Raw genomic sequence first — 13,989 nt, 5'->3', positions numbered from 1 at the left:
TTATATGTTTAGATACACAAATATTTAGTATTATGTCACAGTTGCCTACAGTATTCAATACAGTAACATGTTGTACCGGTTCCTAGCTTAGGAGCAATCAACGATACCATACAGCTTAGTATAGTAGCCTATACAATGTAGGTTTGTGTAAGTATAGTCTATGATGTTATATGCTGATAAAATCACTTAACAATGCATTTCTTAGAATGTATCTCTGTCATTAAGTGAGGCATGATTATATACATAATTCAGAGATCCTGAATGTTGAGACATAAAGAAGATATTACTTTCAGCCGTCTCTTCTGAAAAGGGAGTAGGTGTATATGATCTCCGTATAAAGTGAAAAATATGATTTTTGCTGGCCAGAGGTTAGACAGTGGCAAAGACTGCTTTTCGTCCAATTTTATTATCCCTTCTCAAGTGTATGGAGCTGTCTGGTAAGTAACTTCTCAGCTGGATCAGTTTTCCCTATGCTAACCTTTCTATCCTCTTATAATCGGTGTGGCCATGTTACTTGTTATTACCAAGAGAATGGAAGCAGACATTATGTGTATTTCTTCCAGGCCAAGAGGTTATTTTTTAAAAAAATTCCATCTTCTTCATTCTCTTTCTTACATGTTTTAAGAGGTTTTTGAAATCCTAGGTATGGTGATGATACAAAAATGGAAGAAACCTGGGTATTTTAATCACTATGTGGAAAGGCCATGTTCATTAACATAAGCGCCCATCTTGGACTGTCTTAAGAGTGAGACAGACTTCTATGTGTTTGAGCTACTACCTTTTGTGGCATATCTGTTACAGAAATAAAGCTCCGATAATTAAACCTTACTTTACTATACCTGACAAAACATATGAGTAAATTAACAGCTGACTTTTTAAATGGATGATAAATCAATGTTTTACAATATCCTCCCACTTCTGCATATTTATAGACCTACCAAACTTATATGTGTATACTGAACACCTGATTTATATTTTATAGCCATATTTCCATACCTCAGTGTTATACAGAGTAATAGCAAGAAATATTGGCATGACCACAATAAAGACACATTTTTCCCATGATAGTCATATAAAGACATAGATTCACTAAATAATATTGGAATTATCCAAATTATTTGTGATGATCTTGCTACCTAAATTGCATAACATACAAACACATGTATGACCGTGCATGTATACACACATATGTAGACTAATAAAATAAGTAAATTGTTTTTAATTTTTTGTAAACATATGACAAGCCAAATTTAAATGATATCATCAGCAACATATCTATATGACAGTAGACAAATGAATTCTGATTTTGTTTTGATTTGATTGATAGTTATGACATATAATATTTCACTGCAAAATTTATATGTAAAATTCTTCAAACTTAAATATCAATTTTATTTTCTCAAATGTTATCTAGGTAGTGAAGAGGACATGTTTATGGTTGTAAAAATGAAAATGTATTGACAACTGTGTAGCTAAAATGGATAAGCTTATACTTTTAGTTGTCTATTGTTTAACTAAAGAATGTTCTTCATCTTGGCGTAATCAGGAAAATTCTCAGCAGCCTCAGTGTTTAGTAAATAAAACCTATCTGATTCTATAGATGCATATAGAGCTTTCCATTCATGCACAGTAAATATTTTGAAAAAGTAGAGGAAAAAAAGATAAAATAACATTTTTATATTTATCATGTATTTAAATAAAAAACTGAATTGTTGTCATTTACTGTATTCCCTCAAAAATTGCTGATTATGATCACGTACTTTTATCAATATTATGACTTCAAGTTTCATCTTTAAGCTATAGTATTTTATTTTTATATTATATATATATTTCTCCATGTATAGTTCTTCATTTTATTTATTGTGTAGAAGATAATTAGAAAAACTGTTTGTTATTAAGTCTTTTAATATTAAAAGACTAGCTTCTTCTTGTTACCACAGAAATCAGTTTTTATTTGCTATTTTTGGATTTCTTATATCGTTCTATATACATTCAAATTAACACCTTGTAAAATGTCAGAATATCTTAGGGTGTTGAATATGTGTACCATTAAGTAGGCAAGTGTTTATCAGTTCATTTCCAATCTTCACCATATCAGTGAAATTACTGTACTTTGGTCAAGGTAACCTATCATGTCCATTTTTCACATTCAGTGGACATATTAGGTCATTTCACTCAAACCATTACCACCTTTGAAAAAAGTTCACATCTTCTTTATTGAAACAATCTCTTTATTCAGCATCTAAAATTGTAAACTCTCCTGTAGGTGCCAGAAGCTTCCAAGTTTTCCAGGGCCCTTTGACTTTTTTTTTTTTTTCCCCCAGGACTATGGTCTTCTCATGTACCTCTTCCTCAAAGACAGTTTGTGCCTTATAGCTCTTTCAGATGTAATCTGCTGTTATCATTCTGAGCCCTGTCAGTGTGGTGATAAAGTGTCAGAAAAGAGGAATGTTCTGTAATCTTCTGATTAAATCTCGGTCTTTTAGTGGGCTTGTATCTTGGGATTGTGACTTTCATCTGTTTATTCAATTGCATAGCTTTCTTGCCTCTGCCCCCATTTAGATCCCTGGCTATAGCCTTTCCAACCAATCTGCCTCCTTAAATCCCTGAGCCCCGTAAACCATTCGCTTAGGTGAGAAGGGAAGTAAAGTGACAGCTGAAGGGGGAAGAAATTTCCTTTCCGGGCAGGAATAAGGTTTCAGAACTGGGCAAAGTCCTTATACTTGGAATAATATAGAAGCTTCTGAGTGAATTTCACAAAGATTTCTCTTCCTCTTCTTCTGCCATAACCACAAGTGATCTTTTGAATCCTCATCCAAAAATCCTGGTGCGGAAGTGTGAAGGCTCCCTTGGGCCTGGGACCTTCAGCAGAGTCTCACTGCCATACTATTCCACATTCAGCCTGCAGTAATTCATCAATATCACCGTTTAAGTTCTCTTCTATGGCTCCAGTGCACACTACTCCTTGTAAGCAGATCGTGGTTGTTTTATCTCTCTTGATGTACCTTTCTCTCTACATATTGAGATGGCAGTTCCCTTGCAATTTCAATTCTCAGATAGACCCAAGAAATGCCATTCGTTTTCACGTTTGTTCAACTTCCTCTGTTCTGTAAGAATGAGAGTGAACTCTTTTAAGCTCTTCATCTGTTGCATATAAAACCAATGGTCAGTTCTGTCTTTTTCATAGTTTGTAGAGCACATCAGTATCTCCAGCTGAGTTTTTCCCCTTACACTGTATTCTTGTCTCTTTCAACAAATGACTTAGTCTCATCTTCTAGGTATCAGCCTTAAATGTCACTACAATACCGAGGTCCCCTTGTCATTCTCTTTAAAGTAGCTTCCTCACCCTCATCTTTATCAATGACAGCCTCCTTTATAAAACTTGTCAAAATCTCAAATGATTTTCTAAAAATTATTTTCTCTCATAGAATTAAAATTGTTGAGGAAAAGAAATATGCCTACATCTTATTCATCCTTGTGTTTTTAATGTCTAGTAAAATTTGTTACTCAATATTTTACTAATAAAAACGATTTTATTATCAATGAAAACATATTTAATAGAATATAAAACATTATTTTTAAAATATGAGATCAGTTTATTTATTCAGATATCTTTTTTATGTTTTTTCCATTGAAATTATATCTATTTTCATCATTATATTCAGAAAGCATTGATGAAATACTTCAAATTAACTTACAATCTACTTAATTTTTGTCTGCAAAATAAATATTAATATCTACTCTATGGGTTATGTAGTCTTATTTACTTACATGACTCATTTCCTGACTCTCACTTTAATTTTCACCAAATTAGATCAACATGTTATTTTTTTTTTTAATTCTACACAATGTAACTTGAATAAGCAATTGTCTGGGATTTGGGATTGGCTGAATGTAAGCTCAAGCTGACATTAAATGACTTCACATCATACCATATAAAATAAACATTTTTATAAAATGATCCCTTGATTATAAAGTATGAGGCAATAGTATGGAATTGAGTTCCCAGCCAACTCACAATGTCATGTCAATTGTGCAATAAATGAATTTAGGTTTTTTTAAGCTACTGAATTTTATGGTGGTTTGGTTTAACAACATGATCTAGATTTGTCAAGTTGATACAATAGGAATTCAAACGAAAACTCATAATCTTACATTTCATATTTATGAAATGCCAGCTAACCAATTATTTAAAAATCTTTATAAATTTTGCTTGGTTGGTTGTTTTATCAGAAACCATGCTATAATCTTTAAATCATTCACCTAGTGGTGAAAATGTTCTGTTATCATGTTAAGGTCAGTAGTATTAGGTTTACACCAATTCTCTAAAAAATATATTTGTAATAGGCTAGAAATGGAATACAAGTTTTATACAGATTGGAAATTGTATGCAAAATTAATAACTATGAGATATAGGATTGTGACTTCAGACATGCTAGAGCACTATTGTTAAATGAGGCTGAACATGGATGTATATTATGTGTGTCTTGGGTAAAACTCCAATAATGAATCTATGTATGTGGCTAAGGGCCATCTTCATTTTCTGAGTCACTGTTGAACAGTCTTTAGTGGTAACACTAACTGCTTTCGGGACAGTACTAAAATAATGTTTTAGTTTTAAATGAATTTACAACATTGCTTATATGCAAGGATTTTTAATTTTCTTTTTTAGGTCATTAAATTATTGATATTTTCCTGAAATCACTTTATTTTTATAATATACATCTCTCCCTCTCTCACACTGTCTGTGTATATGTGTGTGTGTGTGTCTGTGTGTGTGTGTGTGTGTGTATCCAGAAGTCTAGTCTACATTATGATGAAAATCAGAATCAAATTATATGTCAATGAATGTGGGTCTTATTGCAGCAGGCCAGGTATCACTAACACAGGCCTCCATAACAACTGTTCCAGCATTGACTTAGTGGTTAAGTTAAATATTAAAAGCCACTGCCCTTATTCAAAGGCTGGGATGTAAAAAAAGCCCACCAAGGGTTCTGCCTAGGTCTTTCCTGGGCCTTAAAGCATGACAAAATAATGAAGAAATTATTAATAGGGCCCATTTAGAATTAAACAAGTTTTATTGCAGATTTGAAGAAACTCCCTAGGCTTCCACAAACAAGTTTACACCTGGACCCATTTAGATTAAGTAAATGTACTGAGGCTCCAGAGGAAGGTCTTCAAGACCCAGACCTTAGTTATAGATTAAAAGAAGTTAATCACTTATGTCTTTAGATGAATGCACATTTACATGTAGACATACTGCTTAGAAGGTATATTGGCTCCAGAAAATTTTGTAATTTTGAGTTGATATGGCGATGATTTTCAGGCCTTTTCCCTGTAACCAGTTGCAGAAATAAAGACTCTCTTCCTCCTTAGTTTATGTGTATCTCGTTATTTTCCCATGAGAAACAGCAGCCCAGCCCTCAGTTTTGTTTGGGAACACTATGGTACTTATAAAACAGTCTCTCTGTAATAGCCTGTAGGTGATAGGCAGTCAAACACTATAATCATGATTAATTGCTAGCCAACTAGCAAAGAAAGCCCCAGATGCATTTAAATACAGATTTCAATTCGATATGATATACAAATTGAAAACTCTCTTCTTTTTTATTAGTGTATCTATTAAAATAACTTACTATGCCTGTCTAAAAGCATTCAGTACCTTCAACTGTATAAAAACAGGTTATAATCACGTTAACAGAACATTTAGGCATTTCAAGATCTTTCTCTTGCTAAATGAACTCTGCTATTTGTCCGTTCTGTTAAGGAATACAGTACTACAAAGAGATGTTTATTTTCTAAAAATAGGAAAAAAATTCTTAATTATTCATTTTCTTGAATCCTAAACCAAAATAGAAATATTTTCCTTCTCAGTGAAAGTACACTGAATGGAACCATTTCTGCCATAAAAGTAATGGAATTTCCCCTCATTACTCATCCACCACCATATCGGACCCTCTAAGAATTGTGTATAAGGTCACTTAATATGAAAATTTTGAATTCTTTGTTTAGACATGGAGAAAGGGAGAGACTATCTCTCACATCACTAGAATGATTATCCACATAAAGAGAATGAAGAAGACTTTTACAATGATGGTGGAGACAAATGAAAATTGGTAAAAAAAAAAAAAAAAAATCTGTATATATATTCTAGATACTATGTAGCCATAGAAATAAATATACCAAAGGACTTTGAAAAATCTCTCTTGAAGGTCCAAATGCTTCTTAGCCACTTGCCATGTGATAATCCAAATTTTTTCTTAAAAAGTTGTCCTAATAATAAAATACTAATGCTTCTATAGCATGGTACTGCAAGGACTGGCCTTTGCCCTCTTATAATATAGTTTTATAAGTTACAATGAGGGGAGAAAACAAACATAAAACTTTTCAAAAAATTTTGTCAGCAACCAGAGGAGCACCAACCATGAGAGTCAAATGAGAAAGGAAGATTGTAATTCCATATATAACTCATCATTCTTTGTTATCTTGGTTATAGGAGTTCATGTTGCCTTTCCCTGGAGAAGCAGGGAACAAGTAAATCAAGTATATGGGAGGGGAAAGAGTAAAGACATAACTGGGACTCATTTCTCTCTTACTAAGGGGGTGTCCCATGGAAAGAACACCTCTTACCGGCCTCCTTATAAACATTCTGATGATACTTACTGATTGATTTAATGGAGTCCCTATCTAAGAAATGCCTTTTAAGTGTCAAAGTCTGAGATACTTATTTAGACCAAAGGGAACTTAGGACAATTAAGTGTGAAGCGTATATCTGACATGGATTCTTTTGCTATTATAGACATTATTATGATATTTGTCAACATTTGAATGACATATCTAATCTCAGGATTAGATAAAATAATTTTCTTTTTATTTCAGATTTTAAAACAATATTAAAATGTATTTTTAACAATTTATAACAGATGTGCCTCAATTAATTATTATAAACAAAATTTGAATTTATGAACTTACAGAGAATAGAATAACTGGTAGCAAAGGGGAAGTTAATTACATCAGCATTTTTTCCTACTTATCTGAGAATATAAAACTATAGAGCAATCAACCTGAAACAGATTCCCTTAACAAACAGGTTCCCTTAAGAATAGTAAATCTGCACATGTTATTCAGAAATTTCCTATTAATTAAAAACATAAGTAGAGCTAAAGAAAGAGGACATTTAGAAGGTGTAACTCACAGATGCAAGTTTTTCCATAAAGTAATACTCTATCTGTGCCTAACTTTTGTCTTGATCTTTTAATCATTTATAAACTTGCTATTTGGTGAGATAAATAGATAGACACAGTGGCCTCCAACAGTTAGGAGTTAATCATTTTATTTTGTTCCCATATCAGAGATGTACATGTTTTTATTAATGGTGATGTGAAGAGAAATTTATGAGAAAGAAAACTAATATTAGTTAAGACATACGGAAGACTTTTCATATAATTTAGCTCTTTTACTTTTTATTATAACTTATCTATCCCCTTCTAATAGGTGGAGAGAGACTCCAAGATATTTACTAACTTTATCAAGACTTCTTTAATGTCACAAATCTATGAATTGAGCATTTGTATTTGTTTTAGTTTCCAAACTTATGTTATTGACATGTCACTACATTTTTTGGAAGAGTAAGTCCCGAGAGGAGTCTTGAATAGCATTGTTTTTTTTTCATTCTCATATTTATACAAGCTCTTGCTCTTTTCTTGGTCTTGCAAATGCTCTTTTATTCTTTCCTTTATTATTACATTGGTTGTTTAATGTTGACTTTAATAAAGTAATCCTTTGAGTGAACACATTTACACAAGCTCTTGCTCTTTTCTTGGTCTTGCAAATGCTCTTTTCATTCTTTCCTTTATTATTGTATTGGTTGTTTAATGTTGACCTTAATAAAGTAATCCTTTGAGTGAATAAATAAAAATAACTTTTGATGTGGTATACAAGATTATGTCCAGATTATAACTAGGTGGTCCTATAATAATTTTTTTTTATTTAGCTAAGCCATATATTTAAAATTTAAAGTGAGGAAATGACATTGTGTTGACAATCTGTGTTTAAATTAAATATGTGAGAATTAAATCTAAATAACGTCAAAAATCCTTATACTTTTATATTTGTACTAATGTTCTTCATAGAAACAAAGCCAAGAGTTATCTAGTAGGGCATTCAATAATCAGCATTAGCAGTATCTGATCTTTCTTTCACAGTCTTATAAAAGATACCAAGTAATTAACCTACAGCTTTGGGTGGAGAAGGAAGTGTGTGTGTGTGTGTGTGTGTATGTCTTTGGTGTGTGTGTGTGATGTATTTTTTTTTTTTTTTTTACGGGAATTGGCTCACACGATTACAGAGCCCAAGAAGTCCCATGATCTTCTGTGTGCAACACGAAGAACTAGGAAAGTGGTATAATTTACTCCGAGTCTGCATGCCTTACAACAGGAGTGCTAATGTCCAAGGGTAGGAGAAGATAGATGCCCCAGTTCAGAGAAAGTGGATTTACCCTTCCTCTGCCTTTTTGTTCTATTCATGTTCTTAACAGATTGAATGATGCCCACGCATGTTAGTGAGGTACATTTTTTGTCCTCCGTCTACTGACTCAAATTCTAACCTCTTCCACAAACACCCTCACAGACACAGAGAGAAATAATGTTTTACCAGCTATCTGGATATCTGATATGGTTTGACTCAGTGTTCCCACCCAAATCTCATGTTGAATTATAGTTCCCACCTGCTGAAGAAGGGTCCTGGTGGGAGGTGATTGGATCATAGGAAGAGGATTTACTCCATGCTGTTTTCAGGATAGTGAGTGAGATCCCAAAAGATCTGACAGTTTAAAAGTGTGGCACCTCCTCAAGCCTGGGCAACATAGCAAAACCATGTCTGTACTAAGAATACAAAACTTAGCTGGGCGTGGTGGTGCATGCCTTTAATCTCAGATACTCAGAAGGCTCAGGAGGGAAAATCACCTGAGACTAGGAAGTCAAAGCTGCAGTGAGTTGAGATTCACCACTGAACTTCAGCCTGGTGAAGAGAGTCATGCCCTGTCTCAGAAAAAAAAAAAAAAAAAAAAAAATAGTACTCCCCAACTCCTTTATCTCTATCTCTCTCCTGATCCACTGTGGTGGTATGACAGGCTTCCTTCCTCTTCACCTTTTGCCATGACTGTAAGTTCCTAAGCCCTTCCAGTCATGCTTTCTGTTAAGTTTGTGGAAGAGTAAGTCAAATCTCTTTTCTTCGTAAATTACCCAGTCTCAGGTATTTCTTTATAGCAGTGTGAAAACAAACTAATACAGGAAATTGGTACCAGGAGAGAGGGGCATTGCTATAAAGATATCCGAAAATGTGCAAGCAACTTTGGAAAATGTGCAAGCAACTGAGTAACAGGCAGAGATTGGAACAGTGTGGAGGACTTACAGGAAGACAGGAAGATAAAGGAAGGTTTGGAATTTCCTAGATACTTGTTAATGATTTTAACCAAAATACTGATAATGCTATAGGCAATGAAATCCAGGGTTATGTGGTCTCAAACGGAGATGAGGAATTTATTGGGAACTGGAGCAAAGGTCAACATTGTTATGCTTTAGTGAAGAGACTTGCAGCATTGCGCCTTCTCTAGGGATCTGTGGAACTTTAAATTTGAGAGAGATGATTGAGGATATCGGGTGGAAGAAATTTCTATGCAGCAAAGCATTCAAGAAGTGATCTGATTGTTCCTAACAGCATGGAGTCATATGCATTCACAAAGAGATGGTCTGAAATTGGAATTTATGTTTAAAAGAGAAGAAGAACATAAAAGTTTGCAAAATTTGCAGCCTGACCATGTAGTACAAAAGAAAAAATAAACATTTTTTTAGGGAAATGTTTAAGCCAGCTGCAGAAATTTGCATAAGTTAAGAGGAGCTCAATGTTAATAACCAAGACAATGGGGAAAATGTCTCCATGGCATGTCAGAGAGACCTTTGTGACAGCCACTCTCATCACAGGCCTGGAGGGCTAGAAGGAATAAATGGTATTGTGGTGTAGGCCCAGGTCCCCAGTGCTCTATGCAGCCTTGGGACATGGTGCCCTATGTCCCAGCTGTTCCCTCTCCTGACATGGCTAAAGAGGACTAAGGTATACCTTGGGGTGTTGATTTAGAGGGTGTATGCCCCAATCCTTGGTGACTTCTATGTGGTGTTGGGCCTGCAGGTATACAGAAGACAAGAGTTTGGAAACCTCTGCCTAGATTTCCATCTGCCTGAATGTCCAGGCAGCAGTCTGCTGTAGGGACAGAGTCCTCATGGAAAACCTCCACAAGGGCAGTGTGAATGGGAAATCTGAAATTGGAGCCCCCCCTACAGGGTCCCACTAGGTGCCGCCTAGTGGAGCTGTGAGAAGAAGGTCACTGTCCTCCAGATCCCAGAATGGTAGATTCACCAACAGCTTGCACTATGTTCCTGGAAGAGCCACGGGCACTCAATCCCAGCCTGTGAAAGCTGTATGGGGGCTGTATCCTGTACAGCCCCAAGGATAAAGCTGTCTATGGCCTTGGGAATCCACCCCTTGCATCAGTGAGACCTGGATATACAACATGAGTCAAGGGACATTAATTTGGAACTTTAAGATTTAATTAATGCTCTACTGGGCTTTGGTCTTGCATGGGGTCTGTAATTCCTTTGTTTTGACTAATTTCTCCCTTTTGGAATGGGAGTATTTCTCCACTGCCTATACTCCCATTGTATCTTGGAAGTAACTAACTTGCTTTTGATTTTTCAGGCTCATGGTTGGAAGCAACTCACCTTATCTCATATGAAATTTTGGACTTGGATTTTTAGTGATTCTGGAATAAGTTAAGACTTTAGGATATTGTTGGGAAGGCATGATTGTGTTTGACATGTGAGAAAGATCTGAGATTTGGGAAGGGCCGGGGTAGAATGATATGGTTTGCCTCTGTGTCCCTATCCATATCTTATGTTGAATTGTAATCCCAATGTGTTGAAGAAGGAGACTGGTGGGAGGTGATTGGATCATGTAGGTGGGTTCACCCCATCCTGTTCTCATGACAGTGAATGAGTTCTTATGAGATTTGATGGTTAAAATATATGGCACTTCCCCTCCCTCACTCTCTCTCTCTCTTTCTCCGCCATAGTAAAACATGCTTGCTTCCCCTTCACCTTCTGCCATGATAGTAAGTTCCCGGAGGCCTCCCAGTCATGTTTCCTGTTAGCCTGTGGAATGGTGAGTAAAATAAACCTCTTTTATTTATAAATTGCCCAGTCTCAGGTAGTTCTTTACAGCAGTGTGAGAACGAACTAATCCAACATCCCTGAGCTCAACCACATTAACATGTAAAATTAACCATGCCAATATTATAAAAACCATTTTAGTAATAAAAGCTTATGAAAATATAATACCAGAATAAAGATGCCAGTTAAATTGAATATACTTTATGAAAACCTCAATATTGTTTTCCAGTTTCCATAATTATACTACTGAGAACTTCCTAAGAAAACTAGTTTATAAACCCGTATTTGAGAATCTTACCTAGTGGACCAAAGAGTTAATTAAGTTCCTTTAACTCACAGAATCCTAGAAAATTATCAAGTGATAATATTGGTTTTATAACTATGTCAACTAATGTCAGTGAATATGTTGCTGACAATATTGAGAGTTATATAGTCAAGCAAAACTTGGTAATGACCATTCAACATCTTATATTAATCTAATTGAGAGAGGGTCCAAGTGGTCCAGTACAAGATACTTTTTATACAAAAATTTTTGCAAAATAGTGATTTGTTCTACTGTATTCTAATTTTTAAAATATATATTGGTATTTCAGCATAATATTTTATATAGTTTGTTAACATTAAAATTTGTAGAAATGAAGAGCACATTTATACAATGTAATTATTTATAATTTGAAGTCACTAAGCAAAAATACAGTTACTGAATGAGATACCTTAGTATGGTAGTACAACCAAAGATAAATAACGAAGCATCACATTGCATGATATTTTAACTAGACCAAATAAAATAGAAATAGAAAAAAAGTGAGTGATTTTATAAAAAGCTTTTATTTTAGATTCAGAGGTACATGTGCAGTTTTGTTATATACATAAATACGTGTTATGGGGGTTTGTTGTACGGGTTATTTTGTCACCCAGGTACTAAGCCCAGTAAAAACAGTTATTTTTTTCTGATCTTCTCCCTCCTCCCACCCTTCACCCTCAAGTAAGCCCCAGTATCTCTTCCCCTCTTTGTGTTCATGTGTTTTCATTATTTAGCTCCCACTTATAAGTGAGAACATACAACATTTGATTTAATGTCGCTGCATTACTTTGCTAAAGAAAATGACCTCCAGCTGACTTGATCATGGTGGATAAGTTTTTTGATGTGCTGCTGAATTCAGTTTGCCAGCATTTTATTGAGGATTTTTGCATTGATGTTTATCAGGGGTATTAGCCTGAAGTAGTTTGTTTATTTATTTATTTATTTATTTATTTATTTATTTATTTATTTATTTTTGTGTGTGTGTGTGTGTGTCTGCCAGGTTTTGATTTCTGCTATCAGGATGATGATGGCTTCACAAAATTAGTTAGGGAAGTGTCCCACTTTTTCAATTGTTTGGAATAGTTTCAGAAAAAATGGCACCAGCTCCTCTTTGTACCTCTGGTAGAATTCAGCTATTAATCCGTCTGGTCCTGGGCTTTTTTATGATGGTAGACTATTCATTAATGCCTCAATTTCAGAACTTGTTATTGGTCTATTCAGGTATTTGACTTCTTTGCAGTTTAGTCTTGGGAGGGTATATGTGTCCAGAACTTTATCCATTCCTTCTAGATTTTCTAGTTTATTTGCAAAGAAGTGATCATAGTATTCTCTGATGGTTTTTGTGTTTCTGTAGGGTCAGTGGGGATATCTGCTTTATCATATTTTATTGTGTCTTTTTGATTCCTCTTTCTTTCCTTCTTTATTCGTCTAGCTAGTGGTCTATCTATTTTGTTAATTTTTCTTGTTTTCAAAAAAATCAGCTCCTGTATCATTGATTTTTTGGAGGAATTTTTGTGTCTCTATCTCCTTCAGTTTTGCTCTGATCTTAGTTATTTCTTGCCTTCTGCTAAGTTTTGGATTAGTTAGATTTTGTCTCTCTAGCTCTTTTAATTGTGATGTTAGAGTGTCAGTTTGAGATCTTTCTAGATTTCTGATGTGGACATTTCGTGCTATACATTTCCCTCTTAACACTGCTTTAGCTGTCTCCCAGAGATTCTGGTATGTTGTCTCTTTGTTTTCCTTGGTTTCAAACAACTTCTTGATATCTGCCTTAATTTCATTATTTACCCAGGAGTCATTCAGGAGCTAGTTGTTCAATTTCCATGTAATTGTGTGGTTTTGAGTGAGTTTCTTATTACTGAGTTATAATTTGATTGCCCTGTGGTCTGAAAGACTGTTTGTTATGATTTCAGTTCTTTTGCATTTGCTGAGGAGTGTTTTACTTTAAATTATGTGATCAATTTTGGAATAAGTGACATGTGGCACTGGGAAGAATGAATATTCTGGTGATTTGGGCTGGAGAGTTCTGTAGATGTCTATTAGGTCCACCTGATCCAGAGCTGAGTTCAAGTCCTGAATATTCTTGTAAATTTTCTGTCTCCTTCATCTTCCTAATATTGACAATTGGGTGTTAAAGTCTTTCACTATTATCATGTGGGGTCTATATCTCTTTATAGGTCTCTAAGTACTTGTTTTATGAATTTGGGTGCTCCTGTATTGGGAGCATATATTTAGTATAGTTAGCTCTTCTTGATGAATTGATCCCTTTACCATTATGTTAATGCCTTTCTTTGTCTTTTTTGATCTTTGTTTGTTTAAAGGCTGTTTTGTCAGAGACTAGGATTAAAACCCCTGCTTTTTTGCTTTACATTTGCTTGATAAATTTTTCTCCATCCCTTTATTTTGAGACTATTGTGTTCTGTCCCTCAGCACCTGTCTGGAGTTGTTGAATTTTCTCAGGGA

At 34.7% G+C, this 13,989-nt stretch overlaps 1 long non-coding RNA gene across 1 annotated transcript; it reads left to right on the top strand.

Annotated features, from left to right (window-relative positions):
* The first annotated feature begins 261 nt into the window (after positions 1 to 261).
* On the top strand, positions 262 to 6,658 carry LOC111536902. Its single transcript, XR_002729855.1, has 2 exons — positions 262 to 437; positions 6,497 to 6,658. It is a non-coding gene; the product is annotated as an uncharacterized LOC111536902 (long non-coding RNA).
* The last annotated feature ends 7,331 nt before the right edge of the window (positions 6,659 to 13,989 follow it).

Source organism: Piliocolobus tephrosceles, chromosome 1 (assembly GCF_002776525.5).
Source record: "Piliocolobus tephrosceles isolate RC106 chromosome 1, ASM277652v3, whole genome shotgun sequence".
Taxonomy (NCBI): Eukaryota; Metazoa; Chordata; class Mammalia; order Primates; family Cercopithecidae; genus Piliocolobus; species Piliocolobus tephrosceles.
This window is presented reverse-complemented; position numbering and strand designations above follow the sequence as displayed.